Source organism: Silene latifolia, chromosome 11, assembly GCF_048544455.1.
Source record: "Silene latifolia isolate original U9 population chromosome 11, ASM4854445v1, whole genome shotgun sequence".
Taxonomy (NCBI): domain Eukaryota; kingdom Viridiplantae; phylum Streptophyta; class Magnoliopsida; order Caryophyllales; family Caryophyllaceae; genus Silene; species Silene latifolia.
The window spans coordinates 27,505,315-27,533,285 of NC_133536.1; the positions used below are offsets into that span (position 1 = coordinate 27,505,315).

Here is a 27,971-nt window from a genome sequence, read left to right on the forward strand (position 1 = left end):
CTACACTACTTGGTCTATTTACCCATGAGTTTGTAGATTAAATTTAGAAGTTTCAATAATTTGTATGTTAAATCATACGTACTAATCACCTTTATATTTTTGTTGACAGGTAGTTAATTTGTCTAGATAATTTATTTATAAAACTAAAACATTTAAAATTAATAGACATCTATCACGAAAAAAATTTCAAGAAAAAATAACATATAGACATCGAAAAATACAGTCAAAGTGGCGTCTTGGAGACCGCAATAAAGCAAATGGGGTGAAAATAAAAAAAATGGAGGGGGTATAACTCAGTTGGTTTTGCTTAATACCGTCTTATCTTATGACCTCTAACAACCTCTTTATATATCCACCTCTATTACAAGAAGGTATGAGAGCCGTCTTATATTAAGACGGTAGTAAATAAGAAATAAGAAATGGTGTATATTAATAAATTTGTCTATTTATTTTTAGGGTAATGCTAAATACAACCCACTGTGTTGTATTTAAGCATTAAATACCTTCTAATTTGGGTATTAACTTAGAAATTAAAAACTAAATTACACATTAACCAATACAACCCAGTGGGTTGTATTTATCATTACCCTTATTTTTATGTTATGGTGTGCGATTTAAAAACTTTGCATGAAATCTCAAATTTTAGTCTTGCTTTAAGATTGCGTCGGTGGGTAAATAATCGATCTTATTTTCACGATAATCTTTCTACTTGACTTCTTGAGTTCACTCTTTTAATATAACTTAATAATATATTACGCCTACTTGGGGTTTGTAATTGATTAGAACTAATTATAATCTTGGTCTATTTACAATATCACCGAAATCTATTAGGAGTCTACATACATGAGTGTATTTTGCTCCATATTAATCAATTAATTTAGAGAAATTCCCCCTTGTACCCCTCTGATATGAGCTAATTCCACTTGTACTCCTACTTTTCAGGAATGCTCACCTTTACCCTCCAACTTTCTAGTTATTCTCACATATACCCCTTAAGTATAGTAAATGATGAATATTGAGGATGAAGTGTGGTAAAAGGGTAAAGGATGAACCTTGAAGATGAAGTGGAGGCATATAAAAGTGAATTTAAAGGGAAAAACGATGTTTGTGAAAGAGAAACAAATATTTCAATTAAAGTATCATATTGTTTACATAGCCCTTAACATCGTACGTAAGGGTAATTAACACTTCTTCCCCGCTTCATAATGACAAGCGAGAATTCACTTAATGCCTTAGTTGATGGTGCTTAGTATTATGATGTTGGAATGTGGACTTTCCTTAAAAGTAAGGGTACAAGTGAGATTAGTTTATATTTGAGGGGTATAAGTGAGATTAACTAGTAAATTGAAGGGTATAAGTGGGCTTTCCTGAAAAGTAGGGGTACAAGTGAGATTAGCCCATAACAGAGGGGTACAAGTGGGAATTTTCCATTAATTTATTAAAGTCAAGTAGCGTTCTACCCTTACGTACTAACCAAGTTATTTTCTATAATATTAGTACAATTACATTTGATCATGATTAGGTCTTTTATTTCCATTAAACTTTATGAATAATTCCTATACATTTCTATTGTTACTCAGAACAGGTAACAATGGACGCACTGACTACAATCAAGCATGTTTACATATAATTGATTGTTATGTTTTTATAATAAAAGTGTAACTATGTCATATAAGAACATCTTTATGGGTAGGGCAAACAAAAAAATGCGATGAAAGTTAAACTAAAGATTTGACCTATGTGATACAAATCCTTTCTTGATAATAATATTAGATCAGAGTACTAAAATCATAAACTGCATGCACAAAACTTCCTATCGTCATGTAAGGTGATTATCTATATCTATATCTATATCTATCTATCTATATAAAAGTATAATAGAAGAACCACTACTTATCTAACTATACACGTGTCATTACCTCAGAGATTTTTTTCCCGCTCAACTATTCAACTATCCTTCAACAACCCTATTTTTCTTACCTCATTTCTTATATGCGCCATACTGTGAAGCCTCTCAATTTACAGATTTCACAACCATTCTACAGTAATCTTCTCCTCCAAATCGGTTTGAAGGTTATTCATCTCAGTAAATTATCTCACCAAAATTTAATCAGGTTAGCTTATTTACATCCTCATTTCAATTAAATGTCAATATTTCCTAAAAGTTAAATTAGATCTAAGATTTTAGGGTTTGGTTTTGGCTTAATCGCATAAAACTGGTGGTGGTTGGACATTATTTGAAGGTTTCGTTAAATTTGTTAACAAGTTTAGAGAAATTCCGCTAAATTATACATTTGTTTTAGCAATTGTTATTTACTCCCTTCGTCCCAATTATTTGTTTACTCTTTTTAATTTTCTCGAGAGGTATTTTAATCAAATGCGGACAAATGATTGGAACGGAGAGAGTAATTATCAATTTTCTTAGTTTTCAGGTGAGTTGTATTCGGTGAATCTTCTATGCATTTGATTGATCTCAATTGCTTTCAATTTTAAACAATTTAGTAATTCTCTAGATTTAGAGAACTTTATGGCTTTGTGGATTGAAGATTAATATGTTTGGCCTTCAAATATATGGACAATATAGGCTTCTATATACGCTTTTTTGTTATTCTGGCTTCCATTTTGAGGGAACATTATCAATCATCCCTTATAGGTAACCCCCAACATCTGTTAATTTGGCCTAACATTTTGGTATCAGGGTCTCTTTTACAGACTATCTCATAGTTCAGATAGATTTTTGTGGTACAAATAGTTAAACCGTAGATTATATCATGCACACCATACGAGTATGTCATATCATTATACTGATCTTGGGATATGTTTTTGTATGTTGATTATTTATAGAATCCTCTAGATTTGTCGACAATGCGTGGTTTTGTATACTCCAAATGCAACCGAATGCATTACTACGATATTAACCTTTGAATGTTTTTCCAAAATGGGGCGTAAACACAAACAAATTAACGAAATAGGTTGAGTTTCTAAGTATTTACCCAAAATGGGTCCACGTCATCATCGAAGCTAAGCTCGGATTCAAGTCGCTCTCCCGCTCAACGACCTTACCCAAAGTGTCACTTAATGTCCACCCAAACCTCAGTATGCTACTTAAACGGCAAGTCGCTCTGGGAGTGAGCGATTTTAGCTCAAATCGCCTACCCCCACAGCGACTTAGGTGTTTGCAACCAAAAAAAAAAAAAAAAAAAAAGGCTGTTAAGGAGAGTCGAACACAGGACCTTCCACAAAACTAATACTTATTCAATATTACCTAACCATCCGTGCAAGAAAGTTTATATGTTAAAGGGAAGTGATTAAAGATAATATTGAGTAATCGTTATTCAAGTCCCAAAACACATTTATTGCTGTTAGCATTAAATATGGAAATTTAATCCCCTTAATAAGACATCAATTTACACTTGGTGTTATGGTAAGGGAGTTAAAGAAGTGTTAGTAGATTCCGTGTTCCATTCCCATCAGCTACAATTCACTTGTCTTTTTTATTTTTCTTCTTTTTATTTTTTTTTTTTGGCCAAGTCGCCCAGCCGCTGAGCGTTTTTCCTACAAGTCGCTCTCCCGCTGAGCGACCTTAATCCTGAACCTACCATCGTCAAAACCGAGCCTACGTGGACCCATTTTTGGTAATTAGTTTCAAAGTTACCCTATTTCGTTAAATTGTTTGTTATTAAAACCCATTTTGGAAAAAAATTCTTAACCTTTACATTTAGCTTCTTTTAGTTTTAGTTGTAGGTTAAGTGCAATCTATCCCAATAAATGATATTTTTTCTCAGTAGTTTTTTTCCCAGTCTTGCTGCATTCACTAGCCTCTAATGACTATTAATCTTTTTGCAATATTCATTTTTTGGCAGCTTCCTTTTTCTTCCCAAGTAATTAAGAAATCTTATCTCGACTATACCCTCTCATCTATATCTATCTATATCTATATCTATATCTATCTATCTATCTATATCTATATATAAGTATAATAGAAGAACCACTATTCATTATCTTATACACGTGTCATTACCTCATAAAAAGTTTTCCCGCTCAATCCTATAATAACCTATAATATATCTGAACCTGGCCCCTGTTTATTGGCCGCCACTTACTGCTCTCCTCTTATTCTCTTACCATTTTTGTAATTACTTTTGTAACTTTGCAATTTATTTTTAACCTATTTCCACGCTAATTTGCCCTTTTTATTTTTTTTCCCCGAAATTTTAATGGATCATTCTTCAAAATGAATCGTGAAATATGACCAAGTAAAAATTATCAAAGCTAGCCAAATATAGATTCTCAAGCTTAAGGACGAACATGGGAAGATGGAATTTCAAGTTCTTTTCATTATTTGCCTTTGTATTATTGTTTGTTTTTGTATGAATATAGTTTGATATATATTGGATTTTGCTAGGGAAAATCGTTGATTTATTTTTATATTTGTTATTGCGGATTTATGCTTCATTTGTTTAACTAAATTTTTATAGAATACGACAAGTCAGCGCGAATGAGGGGTTGCTAGAGTTTCAAGTTCATTGCTTGATTCACACCGGTATGTTTGATTATTCTTTTCAATTACCAGTTGAGATATGGTATTCTTGGTATTCTCCCTCAATTTAATTACTTACATTACAAAAGCTGATTTTGATCTTGGTATTTATGTAATATTTTACATCTTCTTCCAATTTACTTACAGATTAGTTATGGAGATTAGGATGCAATAACAAGGAGGTTAGACTTCTAACTACTTCGTAACAAATTACTAATTGGTTCTAATTTTGAATGGTTATGATTCTGATTGAATATTATGAGTGTCATGAAAGAACTCGGTGTGTCAAAATGTTTGTTAATGTCTTTTGAAGCAGTTCACTTGGTAGCGATGTAGTGTACTGAATTGTCTATTCTATCTTCTCATTGTTATGTAGATTACTCACTAAGATACTATATTCTTTCAAGGTTGTAAGTCGCCTGGTATGTGAAAGTCATCTAATGACAAGAGAATTAATAAAGGGTATATTTAGCTTAGTTACCTACAGGTCTACATGATTTTTATGTTTGTAAAAAAAATTGAGGATAGTCTTAATTAAAATACCCTCACAAACAATAAAAAAAGGAAAACAAATGACATGGACGGAGGAAGTATATATTTATGAGTGTTTGCAACAAGATATTTGTGTATAAGTTTGGCTTTAAACTGTTTGGTGATCATCATATGTTTTTCTACAAAAAACTTTATACATAAATGAATAGGACAAAGGGAGTATATATTTACGAGTGTTTGATCATTTTTATTGTTATCTGGATTTATTGTTTGATGTAAGGCGATTCATTGAAAATGTTACAGAAAAACAGAGGAAGTCGACAAGGAAGGCTATACAGGGAAGTCACCAAGGGTTCAGGACTACTTAAACTATAACATTACTCAATGAGGTGCCACAAAAGAATGTAAAACCAATCGAACTATTCAAGAGGAGTCTGGGAAGGTTAAATATTAAGGGTTTGCCTAACTGCGAATGACTAATTTTTATACTAAACGGGTAATTATCTCGATTATTTTAAGTGAATTTGATTTCCTTATATTTTCTATTTTGCATTCCTTTTGAAAAAACAAAATTGTTTACTTTTATATAGGGGTGATCACTTAACAAAAGTATACTGGTAGACTTCAAGAAATCTAAGTTCGAACAATTAACTACTTATGTTTAGCACATTGGCCGTTAAATTATGTTTAAAATTAAATAATAATGATGTTTTCTCTTTTTTTTTTGTGCAGATTGTACATGCGGGTTTATAAAGAAGTTTGTCACAAGATTATGGAATATAATTATTAGTCCTCTGCCCGAGCTTAATTGCCAGCAAAGTCATCGGTCTATCAATTTTTCACTTGACCCCTAATAGAGTACTTATCATAACTGGCAGACGGCTCACTGAAACAATCAATTATAGAAAATGATGTATTGTTTTATATAAGATGATATACATTCATTTGAGTTGTTCTTGACTACATATATTTTCCATGTACTAAATATCATTATATAAGATGTTATACATTGAAATAAATACAAGTTTATAACTAAACTTTGAAAATAATTTGTATATACCATTTATACATGCCCGTGCAACTTTGCACGGGTTCTAACCTAGTAACTTCTATATACACAAATCATAGGAAAAGTCAATTTTAGTTGTATATACTCATAGATTTCGCGGAAAAAATAATGTACGTTAAGGTGACTATAAATCTTTAACTTCTTAAGAGAATATTTATTAATCATGTTACAGAAACTTTTTTATTTTTATTTTTCTTTTTAATTGAGGAGATAAAAAAATTACTATGTTTCTCCTAAAATTAACGATACTATTATAAGATATGATTCTTTCTATTTCCTAAAAAAATGTCGAGCCCACTCCCTAAAAATTAACATTTTGTACAAGCTCACTTTAAAAACAAAACGCTATTTAGTTACCGCACGGGCACAAAATCTAGTGAATACTCCCTCCGTTCCAGTCATATGTTTACACTTCCTTTATTTCCCCCTCACAAAATAAAAGAAGTGTAAACATATCACTGGAACAGAGGGAGTACTAAATTACGGGTCTGCAATAGTTTATAAGGAAACCCGTTAAAAAGAAAATACTATTATATATTATAAATACCTTTCTTTATTATTATATATTCTCTTTTAAGAGATATAAGGTTCGATTTAAAAAAATTAAAATCTCAGAGTCGAAAAGACCAAAATTTGAAGAGTATTACGGAGTACAATTTAATACTTTGTACTTCTTATGGAATGAAGTTTAAATCTTAAGTTAAGGGTTGGTATAAGATTACTTTTGTTTCCATTGCTTTTGGGTCAAATCTGCGCTAAAATTTGAAAGTTGTTGTGTAGGACATAAGCCTGCGATAAAATTTAAAACCGTTGTACAACGGCTTTGTGGTCAGCATTGAAATTCTAATTTTTTTCACAATTTCTAAATAAGCCGCTGTTTGAGACAACGGCTTTGGAGAAAACCCGCAATTTTTTTTTAAAAAAAAGTGTCGTAGACCCATTAAACGTAAATAGTTTCAATCCACACCGTTTTGTTAAATACTTTGAAAAATAACACCAATATGAAAAAAATTCAAACATTGGAGTATTTTATAATTTTGAAGTACCGAGTATAACTTAACGACATTAGGACTTAGGAGCCTGACGAGCCTCCTTCTAAAATATGCAAGGCGGCCCTTCGGTGTTTGGTGGGTCAAGTGACAAGGGCCTAAATTTTGAAGGGGCCCATGAGGGCGGAATTAAAAGTCCGCTATATAGGCTATAGCTCGAGGCTTTTTGTTAAATAAATTTTACTACATGTAAAAACTAGAATATGGGAAGTAGTCTAGTGATTATGCATCTTACCAAGTAATAAGAGGTCTTGTGTTATATTCTTCATATCTTCACTTTTTGGAAGAATTTTGTTCTTTGCGATTTTTTTTACAATAAAAAAGTTAAATTATAAGGTACATCTCTATAATTTTTCAATCCAAAATCATTTTTTCTTCTAAATTTTTTAGGGTTTTTCAAGAATCAACCTCATATTTAAAAATTGAAAAAAAAAAAAAGAAATTTAGTGTTCTTCAAATTAAAAATTTTGTGCGTCTGTTGTTTCGTTTATTGAATAGTATTAATGCTTGTATTTTTACAGTCGGAACCCTATTGTACAATTTACCTAGGGCCTCAAAATATTTAGAACCAACCCTGAAAATATGCACATTGCCCTCAAAATATTAAGGACTGCCCTGAAATCTACCTTACCCTACAAGTATATGTGAATTCATATTATTAGGACATCAATACAATAAACTTTAGGGGGTTATTTTCCTCCCTGTGCTTATCATAATATGCATAAATTATCAATTACACATTTGCTTAATACATTTTTTTAATTACTCACACGTCATTTATTTTTTAAATTTACACCGAAATTAATTGCTCAGGTTTTATTTTGAACCCAAAATCAGTTTCAGGCCATAGTTCCGTCAAAATTCAAATTTTATGCGTTAAGTCATTAATTTTATGTCGATTTTACCCTTCCTTTTTATTTTATCAAGCATACTTCTCTGCTTGTTTTTTCTTCTCATTCTCATTCATTCTCTTCTATATCTTTCTCCCTTAACTTCCCCAACTTAATTTGAAGATAAACCTCCTCATGCATCCTCAAGGTAAGTCTGCCCATTGTTTAATGTCAGACAATTATAAACATCACAAATCAATTCAGTTAATGCCAAGCAATTATAAAACTTAGAAATTAGGTTAACAATCAATTGAAAACATTAGCAATCAATTTGACAACATTATCAATCAATTGAAAAATATAAACTAAAAACAAATTCGAAAAAATAGATATAAGAAAAACTTACATAAATTACTAGTGTGATAGATGGGGGGGAATTATGACGGAATAATTGAGAGTTAGGATTATTACGGAATTTTGGGGGAGTTTTTGGGGAAATATTTAGATTAAAGAGGTGAAATAAAGAAAGTAAATGAAAAAGTCATCCCAAAACTCAAGAGTTATAAACGTAGGGGCAGAATCGTCACTTCATACATTATTTCACCTGAAAATGTTGTTGGTTGCAAAATATAACCTGATCAATTAATTTGGTTGTAAATTTTAAAAAAAATTGACGTGGGAGTAATTGAAAAAAAGTGGATTAAGCGTGGGTGTAATTGATAATTTACTCTAATATCATGTACTTAGTAAATTAGTCATTATGCATAGACCTGGCGATCCAAATAACCGGATCAGATAACGTTGACCTAAGATCCGAAAGTGACCCAAAATTGCTTGATCCAATGTAATACCCCTGATTTTCAACTAAATTAAAAATTACATTTACATTAAAAGGTCGCTAAAATACGGGGTTATTAAAATCAATATAGAAAGTCTCTTTAGAAAATGGTTCTTATACAAAATGCTACGAAATAAAACAAAACATTTACAAGGTCTTTAATCAAAATCTCGACCTGAAAATCTTTTGAAACGAAGCGAAAGTCAGCTGAAAATAAACCGTCAACATGACGACATTACCTCAATATAAGCTGCCTCTAGCAATTTAAATATTAAAACCAAAAGAACGAAAACAAGAATTCTTTAGTATAACATTTTCAAAGATAAAACTGATGAACTTGTTTTGTCTTTACAAAATAGTTTGGCCAGAAGATAATTCAAGTGCTAGCAAGTAAGAAACTTTACTTTGTCGAGACTAATAGGTTAATAAAAAAAGAAAACGATTAACCATAAATTTTATGTGCACATCTCTATATCCTGTGAGCTCAAAGAGTATCTAATGGCTCACTCTACCTCATATTACTACTAATGGCATTTTTGTATATCCGACTTGTCACTGCAGGTTGTGAGCCAAACTATAAACTTCTAAAGACATTTTTATATGCCCGGCTCGTCACTGCGGGTTGTGAGATAATTCTCTAATCTTATAGCCTCGTGGTATAAGATATCTAATATAACTACCCGACAATGTTTAGTTATATATATTCTCCCTGTGAGACTTGCTGACCTGTGCATGAAGCAATGAGCTGTTAGAATTCCTTTGGATATTAGAGAAACCAAATATAGCCTAAAAATAAAAATAAACTCATCTGCACAAGATATAAAAAGGTAGGATGAAAATATTCCAAATGCATCCTTTTCAACAAACGGGACATCAATTAATATTTCTGAAGAATCATCCCTAGATAGAAACCGGTTAAATAATTCAATATTAGATCATAAAAAACAACTTGATACACATGCCTTATAACTTAATATAATACCAACATTCAAATATCAAGACCAATGGCATACTGTCAAATGTTCCGATCCTTTAAAAAAAACTAATTAACACTCGGAGTAAAAATCCGAGTTATTCACCCACGAGTCGACGGCGAAGGAAACCACAATTTAAATAAATACAAAACCAAAAGTCAAATAAGAAATCAAATTCGTCATATCTCAATTAGGTACAACACCATTGCTTGCTCTATTGTCATGAGCAAAGTCATCTCATCATCAAATTAACTTCAAGACCTACTCATTATGCTAATTTCTAATCAACAAGAATTCTTTTCATGAAAAAAAGTAGAAGGGAATTCGACATCCCATCTCAGCGAATGACTAATTTACTAAGTACAAAATATATAACTAATAAGATAGTTAAGTAATAATAGCCACACCAATAATATAACTCCATTAAAATTTCAGCACATCCCCCTACTACTAGAGAATAAAAATTCTTTTAGTTTTCCTTCCAAAAGGCATCTAGCCAAATAAGGTAACAAGTAAAAAAAATTCATTACATTATTATCTTTTCAATTAATATATTCTTATAATTACTCTAATCTTTTTAATTAAAAAAATTCATATTTATGATTTTTTCACTGAAATCCATAATTTATTATGCAATCATTTCCATTTACATAAATATTATTTTTCATCAGTTACACTCTAAGATTACGCAGACCTGTTTCTTATGCAATCTTTAACATAATTATTGTCATCACTTACATCCTAAAATTATGTAAATCTGTTTCTTATATTATCCTTCATCGGTTACACACTAAATATGGTGTATATTTTAAATGACGTAACATTTTTTATGTTTTTTAATTAAAAATAAAAAAATATTAGTCTAATTATTCGTAAATCGTCTTTTTAAGTGCGTGGTATAATGTGTTTACCTCTTATTGTTATAATGTTTATACGCATTTTAATTAGATTTTACATTTTTACATCACTTAATTGTAATTTAATGTCATAAATTAGTTTCATGCAATGATATAGCATTATAGAGTTAATTTTTATTGTAAATTAAAAATGGTTTAAGACAAAAATAACTTAACTTAAAGTGTCTTTTGATGGTAATAAACTTTCATTTTCTACCTCTTACTAAGATTATATTAATACATTATAACATTAAAGGTACAATTAATTTATGCAATTAATATAATGAAAATGTCTCTTTATAAAACAAAACTAAAAAATACCGTGCTGTAGCACGGGGAGCTAAACTAGTAAATCTATTAAGCCAATCTATTAAATCTATTAACTAATCCCCCCTACCACTTCCCCCCTACTACTAAGAGAATAGAAATTCTCAAAAGTTTTCCCTCCAAACTCCATCTACTTATATAAGGAAAGTAAATACTTTCCCATTAAACTATAATCTTTTTCCTAAAGTATGAATTTTTTTATTAAATTCTAGATTATAATTATATAACGTATTAATAAAAATAAAATAAAAGGAGTATAAAATTATAAAATACAAAATCGTTAATTTTTCTTCGAAAATGACTTAATGCATATATAAACTTTCTAAAACAATAAAATAATATTATTAGCTACGTGAAAAAAACTCATTAAGATAAATTAAGCAAAGTTATAAAATAAAATCATTAACTTTATGTTTAAAAAAAAGTCATGACATACTACTTTTTTTTTCTCATATTAAAATACAATTAGGTGAAATATAAAAATTTGAAGGTATAAAGTTTGGTTACCACTTAAAAAACACAGGCATTAGAAAATCCTATGATTTAAAAAAAAAAAAAAAACAAGGTTGTTTGGTTGCCATTTTTGAGGAGAATGTAGGAATTGGAACTTCCCAGGAATTTCCAATGCCTACTCCCCCCTTGGTTATTGGAAATGCCTGTGGAATTTAATTCAACCAAACAATTTTGCCAAATTCACCCGAATTAGATGATGGAACTTAATTCCTATGAATTGCAAGTTCCTAGGAAGTTGAAGTTCCTTGATCAACCAAACGACTCCTAAGAGAATAAAATTCTCCAAAGTTTTCCTCCAAAAGGTATCAAGCTAAATAAGAAAACAAAATACTTCTTTCTTTAAATTATTATCATTTCATCAAAATATAACCTTTTAATCAAATAATAGTATTTTCTTTGAAAATATTAATTATAATATTTTAATTAAAGAAGATAAATTCACTATAATTTTATAAACTGTAAATTTCTAAACTTTTGTTATGTATTAATTATTATTATTATATATGAGAGAATGACTTGATACATTTTGTATAAAACAAATTATTAAACTGATATAATTAGCTTCATCACAAAAAAAATAAAAAATCATTACTATAATTTGAGAAAATTTATTATTTGTAATCATTAGTTTTATGTTAAAGAAAAAAATCATTAAACATATTTTATAACTTTACTAAATTTTCTTGAAGTTCATAGTTCATTTTTTTCTCATATCGAAATACGATGAGGTATATGAAAAATATGAAAAATTAATAATGTATCAATTTAAAATATTTAAATAATAACTAAAAACAAAACCTCTATATATACCGCAAATATGCGGGATTTACACTATTAAATACCAATAGTATAATTGTTACATTCTCTAATATTCCTATCTAAAAAACCGCGCATTTGCGCGGGATCTATACTAGTAAGATAGTTAAGTAATAATAGCAACCTCGAACAATAATAATAATATTAGGGCTCATAAAATCTTGTTACCTTAAACTGTAAAATCAACCGTAAATTATTCGCAGGTTATTCCGGAAAACCAATCATGCAATAAGGAGGATGCACTGGCAGTGACACCTACTACAAAAAGCATATGGCCGATCCATGAACATGGAGCTTCGTTGTTAGTGCATCGACAACAATTTGGCCAAAGAAGTCAAATTATGCGAACCAAAGACGTCAAATTTGGATGATTCACAAATATAAGATTTGATTTGATAACAATTAAGGCAAGGCTATACACAAATCAATTTGGATTTTGCTTTGGCATGATTACAAAGAAGAATAGGGGAGAATAAGGGTTAAGATTCTGTTTGGCAAAACTAGCTGAAAAGGTACCTGAAACCTGATAAGGTACCTGAAATCTGAAAAGGTAGCTGAAACCTGAAAAGTACTGAAAAGGTAGCTGAAAATTAAGAGCTGATAAGGTAGCTGATTTTTGTTAAAACTGTTTGGAAACTAGCTGAAAAGGTAGCTGATATTTGACAAAATGACGTAAAAGGACATGGTTGATTATTGTTATCATTATATTTTTACTATTATTCTTGTGTTATTGTCGTTGACGTTGTTAGTAATAAAGTCGTAATGAAGTTGTCTCAATATATTTGCACAAGTATTTAACATGTTTCAAAGAGAATTGGAACAATAATTAATATATCACGATTAGGTTAAAAAAAATTCAAACAATATATCATTGAAAATATATTTTATAGTTACAAAATTAGTTCTCTATTAAACTCATGCACAAAAAAAAAAAAATTAAGTTTCACCCCAAATTATGGTCTTATATTAAACCAACGTGTCTACCTGCAAGTCATGATTTTATGCCTAACCAAACCAATAATAGTTAATAAACATCATCATCATAAATAATTTACGATGAATCGAAAACCCACATAATTAGCACTAGCAGAAAAACATTATACCCAATATATCATAAATTATAAATATAAAGACGCCCAATTTACAGAAATCGACCAAGTAATTAACATGTTTAACTCCTAATAATCAAGTCATCATCATCATCTACAAAACCCAACTATAATTTCCATTAGGTTTTATATTCATAACTAGATAATTAATGGAGCCAATTTGATCAATTCAAGCTAAATTAATGAAAAAGAAACAAGTTAAGATACCTCTATCCGTAGAAGAAAGTTGAGGCGTTTACCGTGACGGAGTAATCAGATGCTCGACTTTTGCGTTTTGAAGAACTTGTTGAACGACTTGTGTTTATTTTTGAGAAAGTCGAATGAGGTTTTTTTTAATTGAGGTCATTAAAAATTCGAGGGCAAAATAGGTAGACAAAGATGAATCAGGTACCTAATTTCTCAAATGCTACCTCATGTAGCATTTCATTTCAGGTACCTTTTTAGTCAAATAAGGTAGTTGCCAAACACTCTAAAAAAAATAAGGTACCTGATTTTTTATGCAAAAAAGTTACTTCAGGCAAATCAGGTACCTGAAGTGTACTGTCAAACGGAGCCTAAGACCCCTCAAATAATAAACCGACTTTGAATTAATTTTTTATTTTTTATTTATTCAAAAATACCATATTAAACTTTTTCTCAAAAAAAATACCATATTAAACTATAAAACTATCATAGGCCAATAAAATATTAAAATAATTGGGATATTAAATCGAATTATGACCTGAAACCTAAATGGACCCAACCCGACCCGACCCGACCGAAGCACTCACCGAAGATATAAAGTAACATAAATCCTAATACTACGTACTCAAAAGTCAAATCTAGTCTCCTAAACCCTAAATACCCAGCCGTTCCTTATCAACCCCCACAAGCAGACATTCAACAAATCCAATGTTGAGCAAAGCCATTCCGGTCGTTAATAGATGGAGCTCGCTTCCGGACGACATCTTCGCCGACATAATCTCCCGTGTCGGCTTTACTCATAAAGCCGTCATTACTGTATCCAATACTAGTTTTATCATTAAACATACAGCCGATAAAGACGCACCTACCTATGATATATACGAGTTTTGGACTACCCTCGATAACCTCTTTACCGTGTTCATTTCACCCTTTATCGACACCTTCAGTCTCGAACTTCACCCTGCTCACTATGATGAGCCTCGTTGCTGGCCTATCATGGATAGATGGGCTCGTCAACCACGACACTTCACGGCTAAAGGTTTGCATCGTCGTCGCTCCGATAATCAAGTGTATCCACCAAATTTTTTTCGAATGCATTCGTTGGTATCACTCAAGTTGAATTTGTGTGATAACATGATTAATTCGAGTGTTCATCGTTCCATTATTTTACTTCCAAACCTCAAGAAACTAACTCTAGATTGGATTAATTATGGATTTTTGAAACGGTTATTAAGTAATTGCCCATCACTCTAAGACTTGTCCTTGTCCGTTGATGGGACTGAGGAGCGTTTGGTATCACTTACAAGCAAGAAATTAAAGCGATTACATATAGCGCTAGAAGGGTTTTCGATTCATGATTTTATCATTGATGCTCCAATGTTGGAGAAATTGGATTATTATTCCTATTCTATATTCTCAATGCGGATGTTATATTCAATTTCGGACGTCAAGTCTCTTAAACTCGAAGTCCGTGTAAATTTGAGGAGGATCGACCTTGGTTCGAAGACGACAATGATATTCCCTAATTTAACTCATCTATACTTAGTTATGTATTCGCCCGAAATATTCAAAGCAATAGGTTTAATGCTACATTGTCCTAAGTTAGAGGTTTTTGAGTTACGTCTTGATTGGATTTACAAGATTAGAGAGATGGTTTGGAATGAAGAAGCCATATTCGTACCTGTTGAGCATGTGAAGCACATAAAGTTGGATCTGAGTACGCGTTTTGACGATCTTTTTGGCAAAGGCATGTTGGATTTAGTGGGATTCTTGCTAAGAAGTGCCAATGGTTTGAAAAGGCTTACTCTAACTGCAGACGACGACCCTTATAGGTTTTACTCGGCCAAACCTCCTCATTTTTACCAAGATTTATTTGACTGTGTTCAGGCTACATCCCGATGTCAAGTCGAACTCTTAGGAGTATATAAACGGCCTAACGAAGACTTGTTCATTTGACTTTTAAGGGTTAAAGTTACGAAACTTTGAATGTAACAAGGGACTGATCGGTAGTAATATTTGGTCGATTTGACATCGCGGAGACATCAGAAAGTTAATTTAGTAGATTTTGAAGTGACTATTATATCATCGCTTTAAACTCGATATCAGGTAAGAGTTTGAAGCGATTGCGTATAACTCTACATATGTGGTCGGTCGTTGAAGAGAATTGTTTGGGATACAAAGGCTATATTATTTGTGATAGTTGAATATGTGAAGCACTCGAATCAACCAACAAACGTTGTATATTGTGTCATGGTTGTTAAAAAGTGCTCCGGTTTTGAAGAAGCTTGTCATCAGGTGGCACTCGTCCTAGCAATGATTCTTTGAGCAAATTTCGCAAAACCTTACTCGAGTGCGCCGAGGACAGTTCACGTTGCCAAATCAAGTTCTTAAAAGGATATAAGCTAGAATGAGTAGTTCAAGGATAATATTTTATAATAAAGTATGTCTATTGGCTATACATTATTGTAACTTTTTTTTAGCGCGTGTCTTAAGGTACACATTAAAACTCTATTTTCAAATAAAGATTCTGAAGAATTTATCATGAGAAATCGTAAGTGTCCATTTACTCATTTATATCAAGTTAATGGTTTTTTTATTTGTTCTTTAATTAAGCTCTGAATGTTTGCCCTCAAACATCCACTGTCCAACGCGAAAAGGCTACATGTACACGGGGTGTACAAGCCCCTTTGTACACATGCCTATAGTAACGTGCCACGTGGAAAGGTGTGGGGTTTATATGGAATCTTTTTCAATTGTAATTTTTGGCACTAAAAACTGAAATATTTTGAATTTCAAATTTGAATTTAAGAAGTTGAATGGTCATTCATTTCTTTAAAAGTTTTCTCATTATTTTGCAAATACCTTTTTTTTTATTATATTTTTATATCTAAATTTGTAATTTATGTAATATTTCTTTTGCTATTTTTTTTACAAAGCAATTTTCTCTCATATCCGCCACCATCAGCCGGCCACCGACGTCCCCCGCCATCCCTCCAACCCGCGCGTCACTCACCGCCCCAACCCTTGCGCCGCTACACGCCATCACTACCATTACCACCAGCCGCTACCACCAACACTACCGGATTCTCTTAAACCAAATAAAAACACGTCAATCATCATTTCTATAATTTCAGATCTTGGTGCGGTGTTGTTCGTCATTTTGAGTTGTGTTTTATTTTGTTATTATTTGATTGAATTGAGTATTTTGTAATGTTTAAGGTGATGATTTTGAAAGTTAGTGGAGTTTAGAGGAGTGAGTTTTTAGCAAGACGTCAATGGTATTCAACTTCTTCTCATCCTTCTTCATTCCCTCTTATGATAAGTAACCAATTAATTTAATTAAGTTTTATAAAAACCCTCATATCATCAGCCCTCAAAAGGCCTAATCTTTCTCCTAATTTACTCAAAAGATCCCATTTTTTTTTTCTTTCCTGGGTTTTCCTTATAATTGTGAAATAATCAAACCCTTTTCACCAATTTAATCTCCATTCAAATCTCAATGATAAAGTTTCAATCTTTGTTTTTTCAATATCGTAGATCTACTTGTAAGAAATGGAAATATAAGTTGTAAATTTACTGGTTTACAGCAGTTCGGTCCTTGCGAGTTGGAAATATAAGTTGTCGGAGGTGCTGGGGTTCTTGTGGTGATCGTGGTGATGTTTGTGTAGAAGTTTCGTGGTGATATTGTGGTGGTTCACAGCAGTTCGGTCCTTGCGAGTATGGCACGGTGGTACTGGGGTGATGCCAGTGGTTGTGGGATTGGTGAGGGAAAAGGCAAGAGAAAAAAATGGTGGTACTACTGGTTTTATTGGACACTGGTAGTTTGGACGTCAACCGGTGATTTGCAATGGTGCGTAACATGGTGGTGCAGCGGTCCATATTGTTCAATGAAATTGTTACTGATTAATAATAAGTACGGAATATTATTTAATTAATACGTACGTTACGTACGTATTAATTTGTTTTTGAATAATTTTATTATGATTAACGATTAATAACTTGATATTATCAAATTAATTATAATGAACTTAATTGAGTAATAATTTGATTAAAATTAGATTAATTCAAGTTAAAATGAAACGTAGCATATCTTAAGTTCACGTAATTAAGATAATCTTAACTTAGTTAGACATAACTTAAGTCGACGATAATGTGAAATAATACTAACTTACTTACATGACTATCGACGATAACATGAGTGAATAAAATATTATCAATATAATAAGAGAAAAGAAAATCCGACTAGAATAAATAACAAAATAAAATAAAATGGGTGAATAGGAGGGATTACAATTTTATCGATATGATATAACGACAAAATGTAATGATAATACAAATGAGCATGTAGCAAATAATACTAATAAGTGATTTGCTAAAGTTATATAATTGTTTCGGATAACGGTCGTCGTACTATTTACGAGTTAAAGTTAATATGAGTTTTATCAATACGCGTTCGAGACATAATACCATTACTTTGTCTAAAAATAATGTTATATACTCCGTATTATAAAATAATGAGTTTCAACAATAACTTATACGCATTCGAGACATAATACAATTACTTAGTTATACTTTAATTAAACTTAGCCTAGTCAGACTTAACATAACTATGGTCGTAAATGATCTGATCGAGGCGGCTCTTTGAGTCGGCGGAATCGGCTAGGTCAAAGCTCGACTCGAGTCTGGTCAAACCGAGATCGTTGATTAAACTCACTTTTAAAAAGTTAATTTGAATAAAATTACCTTAATTAATGTTAAATAAAAATAAATTAACTTAGCTTAACTATAGTTAGTTTAACTAAACTGAATTAAACTAAGAGCAACTACATCAGTCCTAAAATAAACCAAACATAGAAAGTTAGAAATGGAATTAGACTGACGAGTCTGGCGTAGTTGCTCTTAGTAGTAACTACAATTTAGTTAACTAAAGTTAATAACTTAACATCATTATTCAAATATAATCAAAGTTAATAACTAAATTTAAGGTAATTATACTTGAATGACCTAAACTTCGTTAAGTCTAAATAAACATAATTTAGATATAATAAGTGATTCAATAAAGTTCATTATTCAAATATAAAGTTACCCTCATATCAACTATTTAATTACAAGTTAAAGTTTATATGAGTTTCAATAATACGCATCCGAAACGTAATATCGTTATTTTGTCTAAAACTAATATTATATACTCCGTATTATACAATAACTTATTTTAATAGTAAATATATTAAATAAAGTCCTCATTCCTGACGAGTCTGTCGTAGTTGCACTAAAACCAATCCTAAAATAAACCAAACCTAAAAATACTAAAACCTTAAAAACTCCCAATCCTAAAATAAACAAAACATAGAAACACTAGAACAAACCCTAAAAACAACCAACCCTAAAATAAACAAAACCTAAAAACACCCAACCCTAAAATAAACCAAACATAAAAACACTAAAACAAACCCTAAAAACAACCAACCCTAAAATAAGCCAAACCTAAAAATACTAAAACAAACCCTAAAAACAACCAACCCTAAAATAAACCAAACTTAAAAATACTAAAACCCTAAAAACACCCAACCTTAAAATAAAACAAACATAGAAACACTAAAACCCTAAAAATTAAATTGGAGGTAAAATGTGAAAAAGTAAATAAAAATGTTTTTTTTTTGTAAATAAAAATGTTATAGTATATGATATGAGAGTATATAAATTATTGAATAAAATATGGATTAATAATATTATTATGACATGAAAAAGATTATAGATTTTAATAAAAATTCCTCCAACTTTCCCTCCTAATCCAAAATTTTCCCTCCAATATAACAAAATTTTCCCTCCAATATAACAAAATTTTCCCTCCAACTTTCCCTCCAAACACATGGCGGGCTACTAACGGCAAAAGGTGGATATATGGATTGCTGAAATGGCGGATTCCTATTGGAGGAGAGGCGGTGGCGCGGATTAATGACGTGGCAGACACTGTGCAATGATACAATTTTTATGTACATAATACGAGAGACGGATTTATGATACTAATTTAATCAATGTGATAAGGAGCAATGATGTGTATGATACTAATTAAACATGAGTACTCATACATTAATATAAGTGTATGGTTTAAGTTAATATAACTTACATCTTATATAAATTATTACATATCCTCTTAAGTTAGAGTTGTAAGTACAAAGAAACAACAACCTCACAAAATTAGAACACACATAAATAAGACTTTTACGATCCTGGACGATCTTATCATCGACCGTATACGATTATGTATGATCTTTAACTAAGTTGATCAATAAGAGAATTAGTAGCATGAGTTAGACTGAATTGAATTGAATGAACCTGAACTGAGCTCAACTGAATGAAGCTGAACTAAACTGAACCGAAATAAGCTGAAATTATATCCAAAAACACAGAGTCTTAATAAAGTTGATCTGAACTGAACTCAATGAAGTTGAACTAAAGTAAGAGTTAATTTATGTAGAGATGAGTTTGTAATTAACTTAACGAACCTAAGTTCAGCTCATTTCGGTTCAGTTCAGTTCAACTTCATTTAGTTGAGCTCAGTTCAGGTTCTTTTAGTTCAATTCAGTCTAACTCCTGCTACTACTTCTCATATTGATCAACTTAATTCATTTTAACTTAGTCTAACATATTGATCGTACATTATCATATAAGATCGATTGTAGGATCGTAAAAGTCCAAATTTAGGCTCATTTAAGTTTATTTATGTTAAGTTATGTTTAATTAGTGTTATACAGATAATTGTTTGTTATCATATTGATTAAATTAGTATCATATATTATTCTCTCGTATCATAACCATAAAAATTGTATCAATACATAGTGCCCGCCATGTCATTAATCCACGCCACCGTCTTTCCTCCATTAGAAGTCCACCACGTCATTAATCCACACCTCCACCTTTCGCCCAATAGTATTAACCTTAGTTAATTTAAGCATAGCTAGATTTAATTACCAATTCACACCTTCCCATTTCACCCATTAATAGATCACCACATCATCAATCCACACCATCTCATTTCACCCATTAGTAGTAGGCCATATTATCAGTCCACATCTCCCCTTCCACCCATTTGATAACAACATTATTTTAATTAGTTTTATTATGTTTAATGAAAAGTAGTTTTGATATTCGGTTTGAATTACATATATTTATATTTTATTTTTTTTATCAAAATCTTACTTGTCTAATTCATTCATTTACCGCTTATGATACATTTTTGTATAATATTTTTTTAAAGTTGTGGAAATTTGTGAGCTAAATTATGAAATACATTCATTGTTCCTGTTACTACTTTCAATATAATAGTTGTTATTGTTACGTTAAATTAAGTTAAGCCAAATTAATCTTAGTTAGTTATTTTTAATTTAGTTACAATAAGATAAGATCAACTAAGTTATATTAAGTTTAATAAAATTTAATTATACTCAAGTTAACTTTACTTAAATTTAGTCATGTTAACTATTTTAATTTAGCTAAGTTAAGTTTAGTTAAGTTAAAGTTCATTTAACTTTATTTAAGTTAGCCATAATCAAATTATGCTTGATTAAGTTTAAATTTAATCAAGTTAAATTAAGTTTAACTAATCTTAATTTAATTGTTATTAATTATTATCTTCTTTGTCATTTGTCATATTTAGCTTAGTATAAGTAAAGTTAACTTTTGTCAAGTTTATTTTAATTATGTTTATCAAAGTTACTTCAGTTTAGTAGGAGTATTTAATTAACTCAATTTCAAACAAATTAAATTAAATAAATTTAACTTTAAATATTTGTAGATTAATGAAAATTTATAAAGTTAACTCTAATTAATTTAAGTTAACCGTAAATTATAAGTGACACTATTATCTCATACACATATTTAAGTCGATTTAAATCATTCTAATGGTAGTTTAAATTATTCAGAAATAACATAACGATATTATGTCTTAAAATATATATCGTCTAATTTTAAAATATTAACTTAAAGTCGTAAATTGAAAACCGGGTTGTGAGACAAAAAAAATGAAATCTGATACAAAGTTATGAATCAAATATTAAGAAATGGATCATGATTGACAAGTTTGCTCACTCCCCATCGTCATATATCCACCATTTATTTGTTTACATGTTTTTAATCTAATTCAAATTAGTAACATAGATGGAGAAGTGTAAAGATTGATGAAGGTGGACATATTTAGCCTTCATTTTACCCAGAAAAGAGAGCCTTCGTCCTTAAACCACCCATCAGCCAAAACCCTGCCGTTTACCAGACAAATTACTCATACAAACTCCCATGTTCTCCGCTGTTCATTTTACCCAGAAAAGAGAGCCTTCGTCCTCCGCTGTTCCTAACCACACACTCCCCTTCCGATCGATTGTCGAACTGCTCCCTTCGTCCATAGAAAAGACACAAGAATTACCCTCACCTCGTCAAACCCACAACCACCACTAGAGAACTCGTACCCTACCCTCGAAACCCCCTCCCCCATCATTGATAACCCCATATCTAGGTTTTTTTTAGGGTGGGTGGGGGAATTTCAGGGGTAGGGGTGGGTTTTAAGACGGTGGTGGTGTGTTTAAACGACGCCGGAAAGTCATTATGACGGAGTCCATGCACGGTGGTTGTTCGTCAATTTGTGAGGATTGTTTCCATAATGTTATTGTTGTTGTTCAGTGGTTATTGGGTTCCGGTTGCCGTCGTCGGTAGAATTTGGTGCTTCTGGGTTAATGGCGTGGAATTTTGTGGGGTTTCGGTGGATGTCGCCGGCCGTGGTGGATTTCTGGGGGAGGTCGTCAGCGACGTTGGATGGTGGTAGGTTCCGACGATGGGGTTGCTAGGTTGTTGACTTGGTGTAGGATGGTTGTTGGGGGTGAGAAAAATTAAATTGGAGGTAAAATGTGAAAATGTAAATAAAAATGTTATAGTATATGATATGAGAGTATATAAATTACTGAATAAAATATGGATTAATAATATTATTTTTGACATGAAATATTCTTAATAAAATTTCCCTCCAACTTTCCCTCTTAACCCAAAATCTCCCTCCAAAGCTGTAAAAATTTCCCTCCTAGTTTCCCTCCAAACAAAAAATGGAATCTTTATTGGTCTTGCCATGTGTCGCATTATTATTAGTCAGTGTACAAAGACCTTGTACACCCCGTGTACTCCTAGCATCTTTGTGTCCAACGCCCCTACCTATGGGAAATGTCATTAACTTTCTGTGATTAAAATATGAGTGTAATTTTTATTTTCATGAGTCTCAGGTTCAAGACTCCCCAAGAATAATTTTGTGTATATAATTCGAGTCTGTCACACTCGGCTAATTAACCTGATGTATATAGTTTGCAGGCTAACACATATACACATATACCTAGGGTTTACCTAATACGCAACGAAGACATAGCCTCTAAAAACGTATGAGGTAGTATGACATTATATAGATATAAAAGAGTTTGATTGAAACACTAAGTCTCCAAAAAATTAGTCTTTTCGTTCTAATTAAGTTTAGGTGTCTCAATCGAAGTCAAATGTTTTTGTTGGGCAATTTGATTATGATAATTATTTTGGTCCCTTTATAACCCCGCGGTCTTAAGTTTAAGCAGCAGCGACATACAATAAAGGAGGAAAAAAGAAACCCTAAACCTAAAGCAATGCTACAACAACATAGATGGAGCTCCCTTCCCGACGACATTATCGCCAAAATTATCACCCATATCGACTTTCCTCGACCTCGAAGATCCACCATTAGGATTTTCGCCACTACTTTCAAGGTCAATTTTTTCCGCAACTATCCCTCCGATGGGGCTACGTTCAATATTTCTGAATTTTGAAAAATTCTTGATAACCTCTTTACCTTATTCACGACACCCTCTATCAACACCTTTAGTATTTTTCTTGACCCAACTCTTTATGAAGATCCTTGTGTAAGGCCTATCTTAAACTCATGGGCTCATCGATTACGTTCTCGTAACACCCAACACATCACGATTGAATCTAGTTATTATTTTACCTTTGGTGACCGAGTTTGTCCGCCTAGCGTTTTCCAAATTCAATCATTGGTATCACTTCACTTGTCACGTGCTAATTCTGTCTCACATCCCGTTGTTCTTCCAAACCTCACGGAAGTTAGTCTTGATTCGGTTAATCACGAATTATTGGGACGGCTATTAAGTAGTTGTCCGCCACTTGAACACTTGTCCTTTTCCCTTAGTGATAAGCCAACCGGTACAAATCCTTTGGTATCAATATCGAGTAAGACTTTGAAGCGATTGCGTATAACTCTATATAAATGGCTGGTCAGTGGGGACGTCGAGGTTATCATCGATGCCCCAACATTGGACTACTTGTACTTTAATGTTAACTCTCGCCTTTTATCAATGTGGGTGATCGGTTCGATTTCCAACCTCAAGTCTATTGAACTCATTGGTAGTGTATCAATGACGATGATCTACAGTAGTCCAAGCAAGACCATCTTCCCTTTTGTGACGAAACTTACATTAAGTGTGAGTTCGTCTAAAGTATTTGAACAACATATGCTGCCCTAATATTTTCCCAATTTAGAAGTTCTAGTGTTAACTTTAAATGGTGCTTATGATAACATTATGCAGCCGTATAATGATTGGGATATAAATGGTAGATTTGTGCTAGTTGAATATGTGAAGCACTTAGAGTTGCGAATGGGTGACGTTCGACTTGACAAACGAACGTTGGATTTTTTGACATGGTTATTAAAAAGTGCCCGATTTTGGAGAAGCTCTTCATCAGTGGATATAAAGGATATCTTACTCGTTCTAACGATGACTCTTTGGATCAAGATCAGTTTTACGAAATTTTAGTTAAGTGTGCAGAGGATAATTCACGTTGTCAAATCAAACTCAATTATGATTTTCTATTTAATAGGTAACGACGACAGGCTCTTCAAGTGTTGCTCATAGTGGTCCTAATTATTCTATAGCATAATATGCCTTGTCAAATCGAACTCTTAGAAGCATATAAACGGCCTAAAGAAGACTTATTCATGTAACTATGTTGTGTGTTTTTTTTTCTTCTACGATATTTTGAAGAATGATAGCTCTCCTTTTCTCTTTTTCTATGCGCTTCTCCTCCAATTAAGTTGTGGTGTTTGAACTTTTATCGTCGTAGCCCTCGTAGGTCGTGACTCTCTTAGCTATACATTAGATTTACAAGACCGGAAATTTAAAGTAGGAAGAAGATTACAATTATCCCTATGATATTATTACGATAATAATCTATTGCTTTTCCATTCATCCAGTCAAATAGTAATTATTTAATTAGATGGTTAGTGTAGGACGGTCTATTTATATAAAAAGTTACTTTATTATTGATAGCAATGAACGGAGGAAGTTTTTTTTCTAGAAAAGGTGTGTCTCACGCTGAATCTCGGCCCCACCTTAATTAAATAAAAAAAATTGTTAATTTTCGTTTTTGCGCCAAATGTTAATAAACACGAGACGGGTCTGGCAGATAGACAATCTCTTTCTTTTTCACCGATGTGGGACTCACAAGTGGATTTATACTCCAACACATCCCCTCACTTGTGAGCCCACTTAAAGATCGGTCTGGAGGGACTGGACATCCTCACAGCCGTCACAGTGCTCACTCGACCCGAGGGACTAGACTTCCTCATGCTGAAACCGGAGGGACTGGACATCCTCACGGCGGGTCGGTGCACATAAAGGCTCAGTTTTAAACACGAGACCCAAGTCTTTTTTTTTTTGCCTTGGGCTCTGATACCATAAGTGAGGATGTCCAGTCCCTCCAGACCGATCTTTAAGTGGGCTCACAAGTGAGGGGATGTGTTGGAGTATAAATCCACTTGTGAGTCCCACATCGGTGAAAAAGAAAGAGATTGTCTATCTGCCAGACCCGTCTCGTGTTTATTGTGGTATCAGAGCCTCACGCTCTTGAGGCCTAAATAAATTCCGCTGCCCTGCCGGTGGGTGTTTAACCTAGCCCACCGGCGGGATTTCACAATCAATTTCCAATTACCTGTACTTTTCATATTTCCAATCAAAAAAAAAAAAAAAAAAAAAATTACTCGTATCATTGTTTGCAGCAAAGGTTTCCAAGGATTTAAGATCAAGGGAACCACAATTGATCTTCATTCCATGTCAAGCCACCTTATGGTGCACATGCCAATTTGATAATAGCATTGATGTTATCAATCGTGGTTCTAATACTCCGTATAATTCTTTGCCGTTCAACCTTTAAACGGATGTCTTTTCTGTTATTCAAAATTTTGTCTAAATAGATCTAAAAAACAAAGAAACAATTTCTTTTTTTCTTTGAAATTTGATTTAAATTCTCTTCTTCAAGGTGGTATTTAATTTGATATATTTGGAGTTCGAAAAGCTCAACGTTCTCCAAATCTTGAAATTAACGGATAATTTTCCGTTTTATTGATATTTGTCAGGTTCGATTAGGGTTCCTGCAAATTAACTCTTTTTTTTCGACAAGTCCGAAAAACTTAACGTTCTTGTTCGAATAAATTTCTAACGAGTCTTAATACTCGTTTATCTTACCAACCTTGCGAAGAAATTAATGAAGATGGAAAAGAGATGAAGATTTTGATTTTCTTGTCTATTCACGAAGATGAAGAATAGATGACGATTTCTTTTTATGTTTTCTTTGTATTTCTCCAATCGTAAAGTTCGTACATGTACTGCCTTTACGATTGCGGGAGGGTATTAGGATAATAGGTCCAATATTCGGCCCATTAGGGCGGCTACCGTCTAGGGTTTACAGTATCGTCATCTATTATATATATTATCTATGTATTGTCATCAAATCAGATCATTCAATAATACAGTTATCATTTATGAATTCCTCCCTTCTCTATAATCTTAACAAATGTTGAAAGATAAATACGTAATTTTACCTTATGTTATAGGTATTCCACTAAAATCAAAACTTTTAACCAAATCAAATTATCTGCATCATAAAAAAAAATCAAATTATCAGTGAATACAATACGTCACTTCTTCCCTTCATCACAAAACTCCTCCGTTCATCCCTTCATCACAAAACTTCTACTTGGTCCCAAAATTTAATTCGGTTGTTCTATTACCAATTGATTGATTGAATTCATTTTGCTCCGAGTATTAAATCCAATTGGAGTGTTCACAATCTTCTCTTTCAATCGTCTCATTCAGCTTGTGTTCACGATCTTTGTCGAAAATCACCACCTTCAATTGCGAAGTTGTCGCCGGTTTGTTTGTTTTTTTCACTACTACTCCCCCCGTCTTAGTTATTTGTTTACCTTTTACTCGCTTCATCTCAATCATTTGTTTACATATGCTAAAAATACTCTTTACAAAGAACACAAAACGTAAATAAATGAACCGGCCTGCTAAAGATCGTCGACACATTACTAATTATCATCGATAATTTGTAATGACTTTCCTAATCTACCCCTCACTCTAAAGCTCCATATGTTAACATTTTTTTCAAGTACGACATTTCCGTCACCACCGCTTCAATTCCGTCAACAAATTCAAGAAATCGACGACAAGTAATCTAAACTAGTTAAGTTTTAAAAATTTTGTAATTAGTTAGTAGATTTAGGTAGTTTAGAATAGAATCGTTATTGTTAGAACGGATTATAGATTACCGCACCAAAATTAATCTAAGACAGAAAATGATTTTTTTTTTCAAAAAAAAAAAAAAAAATTCCGGTCCAGACCAAGGTCTGGACAAAGAAATTTTTCGTCCAGACCAAAAATATTTTCTCCGGATTTTTTTTTATTTTTATAAAAAAAAGAAAAAGAAAAAATCTCCCGGACGAAAAACAATTTCGTCTAGACCTAGGTCTGGACGAAGAAATTTTCCGTCTGCACGAAATTTTTTTTCGTCTAGACCTACGTCTGGACAAAAAATTTTTTCATCTAGGCCTTTTTTCAACATATATATTTTTTTAAAAAAAAATTATTAATTTCCGTCTTAAATTAGTTTTGGGTGCGTGGATCGATAATCGCTAATCCGTTCGTCAAATCATAAACTTGAAACGTAAACATATCTCTTGAACATCGTTATTATCTTGATCGTTGTTACCGTCATTAGTCGATATGTTTGAAACCGTTTTAATTGAAAAGTTCGTAAACTAAATTACGATTTTTTTTTCCAAAAATCATCTTTTTTGTTTTAGAAAGATTAGAAAGAGAGACAAATGGGGGTTAATGGGGGGCAATATTGGAAAGATGTGTTAATTGTCAACGATCTTTAGCACGACCCTAAATGAATGAGACGAGTGAGTACTAATTTGCTCTCTGTCCAGTTTATACTTAATGATGATTTAGATTGCATTTTCTACATTTCG

At 32.1% G+C, this 27,971-nt stretch overlaps 1 long non-coding RNA gene across 1 annotated transcript; it reads left to right on the forward strand.

Annotated features, from left to right (window-relative positions):
* Window positions 1–4,224: 4,224 nt before the first annotated feature.
* Window positions 4,225–5,994, forward strand: LOC141613908 (uncharacterized). Its single transcript, XR_012529290.1, has 4 exons — window positions 4,225–4,543; window positions 4,688–4,722; window positions 5,336–5,528; window positions 5,765–5,994. It is a non-coding gene; the product is annotated as an uncharacterized LOC141613908 (long non-coding RNA).
* Window positions 5,995–27,971: the final 21,977 nt, after the last annotated feature.